The sequence below is a fragment of the Erythranthe guttata genome, chromosome 4, assembly GCF_056151865.1.
Source record: "Erythranthe guttata isolate IM_541 chromosome 4, IM_541, whole genome shotgun sequence".
Lineage (NCBI taxonomy): Eukaryota > Viridiplantae > Streptophyta > Magnoliopsida > Lamiales > Phrymaceae > Erythranthe > Erythranthe guttata.
The window spans coordinates 9,379,563-9,386,854 of NC_142536.1; the positions used below are offsets into that span (position 1 = coordinate 9,379,563).

At 35.2% G+C, this 7,292-nt stretch overlaps 1 long non-coding RNA gene across 1 annotated transcript; it reads right to left on the minus strand.

Annotated features, from left to right (window-relative positions):
• Positions 1 to 2,137: 2,137 nt before the first annotated feature.
• Positions 2,138 to 2,645, minus strand: LOC148771088 (uncharacterized). Its single transcript, XR_016031025.1, has 2 exons — positions 2,324 to 2,645; positions 2,138 to 2,247 (listed from the first exon to the last, which is right to left on the minus strand). It is a non-coding gene; the product is annotated as an uncharacterized LOC148771088 (long non-coding RNA).
• Between the last annotated feature and the right edge of the window lie 4,647 nt (positions 2,646 to 7,292).

Consider the following 7,292-nt stretch of genomic DNA (forward strand, 5'->3'; position numbering starts at 1 on the left):
TTTGTATTTCATCAAACCTGCTACAAAATTTAAAGCCCGCAATTAAGTGCTACTATATCATCACATTAATTAAGAACATTCCACCCCTCTAAGATTAATTTTGTAGGGGGTGACACACCCTGAAAATGACCATGTTGTCCTTATAAGTACATGTTAATTTGTTAAATACAAGTGTTTGATGGACAAATCACATATGATACATGAATTTAACAGATTTATACATGATCTAATCTAAGGAACTTAACATCTTATTATCTAAATAAGTAATGAGTTAGTAGAAAAGTGACACAATCTCATCTAATCTAATTTAATCTGATATATGTAATCGCAAGAGCCCTAAGTATATAAAACAACCCCACATTAGTAACTCAACAAATCACATATGAATATACCATTTTTTTCCGGCCGTTCAAAATTTAAAACTCGAAGGTTTTAAAAAAAAAATGTTTAAAACTCGAAGTGCCGAACTGAACTCAAAAGAGTTATACGAATATAACTTTATTTATTATTTGTTCAAAAAAATTTGATGCTCCCTAATTGGGTAGAAACTGGCACTATATAATCCAAAATTAGGTATGTTCCTGAAAAATTGGGGCCCTAACTGAGTTTTAAAACTTACTAAAAGCGGACACCTGTTATATGATGTGTTCGTCAATTCGCTCTTACGATTGCGAGTACAAATGATCAAGAATTTTTTTGATTAGTAATTGAAATTTTTTGAGGTATACGTCTAGAGTATTAATGAAGTAAGTGTTGAATGACCATCTCAACCAAAAGCTTAAGCTGTTAGTGGAATGTATCATTTAATATTAATATCTCCAATACGCCCCCTCAAGTGCAGGCGAATTACATTTGAAGCCTTGCACTTGAAATATTTTTAAATGGGTGGCTGTGGGATTCGAACTTATGACCTTTCATTTGGCCAGGCTCTAATACCATGTTGAATGACCATCTCAACCAAAAGCTTAAGCTGTTAGTGGAATGTATCATTTAATATTAATATCTCCAATAGTAAGCATGGTGAACCAAAAATTTAAGGTGATTGGAGGTAGAGCCCCTGAAGTTTTTTTTTAAATACTCACATAAATAATATTAAACAAGTAAATATATGTAATATTTGTTTAAATATAATAAAATAAAAATAGTATTTTCAAACTACTGAAATTCTTTGAAGTTAGAGGAGATGGATAAAAAATTGATAAAATGACTCAGTATCTAGCTAATAATAATTGATATGAGAGATTTCATGAAATGCAAGTAGTATAAAAATTCAACAAGTATATAAGTCATATAACATAATTGTAACGAATGCAAGAATACGTATAAATTATCTAACAAATATTTAAACAGTCATATCCTATAGTTATGACTATTCGAAATTGAACACTATTAATAAATCTTAAATTTAAATTAATACTATGACTAATATATAAGTGTATGAGAAATATATTTGGGAGCCCCTAAATATTTCGAAAAATTGGGGGCTCTAAAAGACTGCCTCTCTCGCCTGTAGTCAAAATCGACCATTTTCAAAAACAACTTAATACTCCAACATATACATGTTGTCTTTCTATATATTTCCCTTCTAGCTCAAACATTCTAAACCTAATACACAATTCAACATAGTACAGTTATTCAAATCTAACTTATATTGAACTTAAATCATATTCTGATATTGCAAATCATATTTTTTCTGGAAATCATTGTTAACCATGTATGATTAGTATGATTGCTAGAAAAACATAACCTGCAAACTTATCAAATCCAAATCCACAGCTCATCCCAACAATCCCTACAATTTCATTCATCAATAAAGTGGTCGAATCATTAGCATGTACTTTTGTTTGAAAGTAGAAATTTTCAATCGATTTATGCGCCAAGATTCTAAGGAGCCATAGTTCGTTAATCGATTTTATCCATATGCAAACAATTACTTATTAATCTGTTTGAGTCTCCAAAAATTTCAGGAGTTTCAAAGAATTCTAAGAAGTTTTGATATTTTAAAATATATTTTAAGAAGTTTCTACACATAACATTAAAATAGGAATTCCAAATACAAATCGACCGATACTATTAAAAACGTGAAAATCGTTGTGTATATATATTACTACATATTACCTCTCCACGATGACGTTCCAATTTCTTAGAGGTCTCTACATAAGCTATTATTGGATGTCCATTAAGTAGCTCTTGTCTTGCCTGCTCATGCCCAACAACCTCAGTCGCCTTTACCCTGACTTTGAAACCCTTAAAAAAAACGAGAAAATAAATGTTAGTCAAAATAAGTATATTTTTTGGAATCATATAAAATATTTAAACTTACTTCTTCGGGAATTTCTTGGGATCTTTGAATTCCGCCAACATATTGATAATCGCTTTCCAAGGCGATTCCGTTGCGGGCAGCATATTGTAGAGTGTCTAGTCCACTAACAATATAATAGGCTGCATCAGGATCATCCTGTTCACATTTTTCATCTTGTGTTTGTCTCTTAGTTTTTTTTCTCTTATACCAAATTACATCACTTGTCGGGATATCCCGCCAAAGATGATCCACGATTTGCTGAGTGGAAAAAATGTAGTTAGCCGCTTCACGGTTTGCCTTTTTGTACTCGTAGCCAATTATGTAGGCAGCTGATCGGACAGCACATTCTATTTAAAGAAAGAAATTGTGCAAAGTAAATCAATATGAGTGATCTTTGAGAACAAATAAACATAAATAAATTACAAAAACTATAAAAACTAAATATAGGGGATTGATAAATGCAAAATGAATTTTAATACATGCAGAACATTTTAGTAAAAAGAGGAAAACTAGCACCCATTCCATCTGTGCTTAACAAAAAACATCCGCTTCATCTCTATTTTCCTAATCTATTTTCACTCATGTCTCAACTCCAACTAGCATATCTATACAGCATAAAACCAATCATGTATAGAAAAATGTATCTGAAAGAATTTATGGTCCCGAATTCGTATTATACAGAGATGTTATCTAAAATGTTATGGCACTTGAGACAACATGCAGCGGAAATATAAAGATTAAAAGACAATGCTCAGAATTAAAAATGTTCACAAGTAAAGACTTGTGAACTTGCCCTTTACAGGACGGAAAAATATATTAAAAACAATATTTTAAGAATACAAACAGAAGAGTGCGAAAACTTCTTCCTTATGAATGAATCTTTTTCAAGATCACTCTTACAACCAAATCTAGATACTAAAAGAAAAATATTAAAAATTCTAGATTTCAAAGAATGTACTCATAAAGAGTACGTACAACAGATCCTAGAAAACACTCTAAAATTCTCGAGATTAAAACTTCAGCTCTCTTTTTGTTCTCTCGAAATCTGTACGAATCTTGAGTCTTGAGTTTGGTATTTATAGACTTGCCAAGCTTCCACTCCTCAGCCCATGATCTGCAAGAAAACCAACCACAAGAGCACTCAAGATAATGGGTTAGTGGGTTAGTTAGGAAGTTAAGATAAATTCCATAATTAAATCCACTAAGCACTTCTTAACTCACTAACTAAGATTTAGTTTAGAGTTTAAGAAAAGTTAAAAACACATTGTGAAATTAATTCACGTGTTTCAAACTCCCCCTTTTTAACTTTCTGATCAAAGCTAAATCGTAGTCAAAGACTCCCCCTGAGATATTGCTTGAACTCCCCCTGAATTTGATACCATTTGAAAAACATAGAAAAATGAAATTAAAACCAAATTCAGCAAGATAGTCCAACAAAAGAAATAATCAAAGTGCAGTCCTAAACAAAAGTTCAGAGGGAAAATAAACAAAACACAAACAAAAACAGAATATTGTTCATGAAAACAATCTAAAGTAAAATATCCAGAGTCTCCAAGGTCTCCTCAGTATCAGCTGCTGCTCCTCCATCACTAGATCCACTGCTTTCTTCTTGAGCTTCACCCTCTTTCTTTGCTTCCTCTTCATTGACTCCTTGCTCTCTGCCTCTAGCATCCAAAGGGTGAGATGTTCCTGCTTCAGCTTCATGATCTTTTTCTCCCCCTTTTTGATCAGAAAGAGCCTTCTGAATCATCTCCACCATGGACTGATGATAGGTAATCTGAGCTAGAGAATGAGTAAGCTGCTGCAATAGAAGATCTCTAGGAACAGACACAAGAGGTGCAACACCCTCAGTACCAATGTTATTTTGACCTGATTCAGTTGAGAGAAAATTATCTCCATTCCAGGGAAGATCTTGAACATGAGGAGCTCTCAGAAAAGGATATGCCTTGTGGAGTGTGAAGATATTCTGAGTCATCTTGGCCCAAATTTTGAGAGAGTAAAATGGAGTAGATGAGAGAAGGATAGGGAAGATGAGTGGAGGGTGAAATTTTCTGGGCAAGATGACCAATAGTATCAAAGAACAGTTTACCAAAATCCACTGGTAATCCCATCCCCAATTTGTACATGAGTACAGCATGAGGTTTAGTTACCACAGAGACATTTTTGGATGGAATCCAATTCATCACTGTGAGTCTAAATAAGACAGAGTAAAAGGCAGTGAGTTGAGAGACTTGAAATTTTCTTGGGTGTGCAGGCCAACTTCTTAAACGGTTTCCAGAAATAACTTTGCAAATCTCAGTAAAATCACCATAATTATCCTCATCAATCACAGTAGGAGTTTGTAAATGAGAGTTGATAATTTTGGGAGAAAAAGAAAAGATGGCATTGCGCACAAAAACTTTGCCAAAGTTTGGAGAGTTTTTCTTTAAAAAAAAGGTTTGCAAATTGGCATAAAATTCCTTCACAACCAAGGGATCATAAGAGCAGGCAATCTCAACTAGGTTAAGGATTTTTCTTTGGTGAAGAAAAGCAGTTATCCTATGCCTATCAAATTCTTCCTTAGAAATTTTCTTTTCCTCAATGAATTGACAATTCATGACTTGAGGACTCAACAGTGAATCAGATTCAAAATAAAAATGAGGACTGAAGGCATTGGTTACCTCAAAAGGAGTTGACAAATTCTTCCCATCCAAGTCTGGTTCTTCTTCTTCTGAGGAGTCATCATCTTCTGAATCTTCAAGCTCATCAGGGACATATGCTGGTTCAGGTGATGCAGCAAGTGGGGCAACACCTTCTTCCTGCTGAGAAGAGTCTTCAGAGGATTCACTGTCAGAATCAGAGGAGGGCAAATTTTTGCGAAAAGCAGCTAGAGGAACCTCCCAGCTGTCATCACTTTTCTCTGGTTCTTCAGCCTGAGGAGGAGTTGCATCTGCTTGAACTGCTGCTTCTGCCAGGGTTTCCAGAGGATCTCCATGAGGTGCTGATGGAGTTTCTTCTGTAGTGGTGAAATCTTGAGCATCCACAGATGGAATGTCTACATGCTCTGCTGATGACATTCCAGAAAAATCAGGCATTTCTTCATCCTGATAAGGGGCAGCATCCTCAGCAGCATTCTGAGGAACATTTGTTGAAGCAGTGGGTGCAGCGGCATCTTCTGGAACAGGTGCAGCAACACCTTTAGAAACAGGTGTAGCAACACCTTCAGGAACAAAATGTGGAGAGGCTGCTGTTGCCATGCTGGGCTGAGATGACTCCCCCTGAGTTGACACTGGGGGAGGTGAATCTTTTGATGATGACTCAGAGGAGCTGGAGGATGGAGGTTGAGCCTCTGGTGCTGCAAAGTCAGGGTCTCCTTCTTCATCATCAGTGTCTTCATCCACCAAATGAAAACTTCTTGGTGGATTTGGCCTAACAGGAGTACGTCCACCTCTGCCTCCTCTTCTTCCACCTCTGCTTCCTCTCCGGGGAGAGTTTTCTCCTCTCCGGCGTTGTGGCACCGCAGTATTCAGATCTGGGAAAGGGTTTGTGCGCTTGGACCGGCGTGTTGGAAACCTTCCGGCGGTGGAAGAGGGACCCACAAAATCAAAATTGTCTGGGTCAATCGGGTTCAGCTCATCTCCGGGCTCAATGTAGCTGATTGGTACAGCTTCAAAGTTGATTGGATGAACGATGATGGCCAGATTTGGGTCTGCTGGTACAGGTGCTGCAGCATCGTTGTGAACATCACCATCGGCGGCTGGAGGAGGATTTCTAGGTGGGGATGCCATGATACAGTAGATAAAGGAGAATAGTTTCTTTGTGCTTATGATTTTTGAGTTTGAATTTTTGAGAGAATAAGCACGGAATTTATAAGCCCTAATTTTGCTGAAGAAAGAAAGAAAAATTGAAGTGGAGAAGGTGAAGAAGTGGTGTGCGTTTTTCTTGGGGAGAGTGTGATTAAGGAGAATAATATTTCCTTGGCAGTTTAAAGAAAAAACGTGACACATGGCACAATAAGGAGTGGACTTAGTGGAAAAATAAGGGATTAACCCATGTACCCATGACCCATATAAATAGGGATAATTCAAAAAAAAAAAAACCGTAGCACTCATGAAATATTCACAAAAATAGAAAAACACATTTATTAATGATTAATAGTGAGAAAAAATAGCTGACTGGCATAGATACAATTATATATATATTTATTATATATATATATATATATATATATATATATATATATATATATATATATATATATATATATATATATATATATATATATATATATATATATATTTAATATATTTATATATATAAACTCTTATTTTCAAGTCAAACAATTCACATGGAACATGATCAAGTGTTCAGTTTGAAGGTTCCTCAGTTACTAAGATATGACTATCAAAATAGAGGAGTTTGACTTATGTGAGTGTAATTATTGGCTAAATGTTTACATGAAGCATGATCACGTTTCAAGGTGAAAGACTTCCAGTTACTGATTTAGAAAATAATACACCACAGTGAAGTCATTATTTAATGAAGCTAATGCTTCAGTAAATGTGTTGCAGCTTAAGATATTTGATGAGGTGCTGCAACACGTTTCAGGAAATGTTTATTGAGTACACATCCCGAGAGATTTTCTGAGTTTTGAAAACCTCTCATAATCTAATGCCTTTGTAAAGATGTCAGCCAGCTGATCTTCTGTAGGAATGTACTTTAAGCACACAATATTTTTCTCAACTATATCACGAATAAAATGATGTTTAATATCTATGTGTTTAGTTCGTGAGTGTTGAACAGGATTTTTTGAAATGTCAATAGCACTTGAATTATCACAATATATGGTCAGGGTATCACTGGTTAACCCATAATCCCCCAACATTTGTTTCATCCAAATTAGTTGACCACAACACCCTCCAGCAGCTACATATTTTGATTCAGCTGTTGAAAGAGATACACAGTTTTGCTTTCTACTAAACCAAGAAACTAGATTATTCCCCAGAAAGAA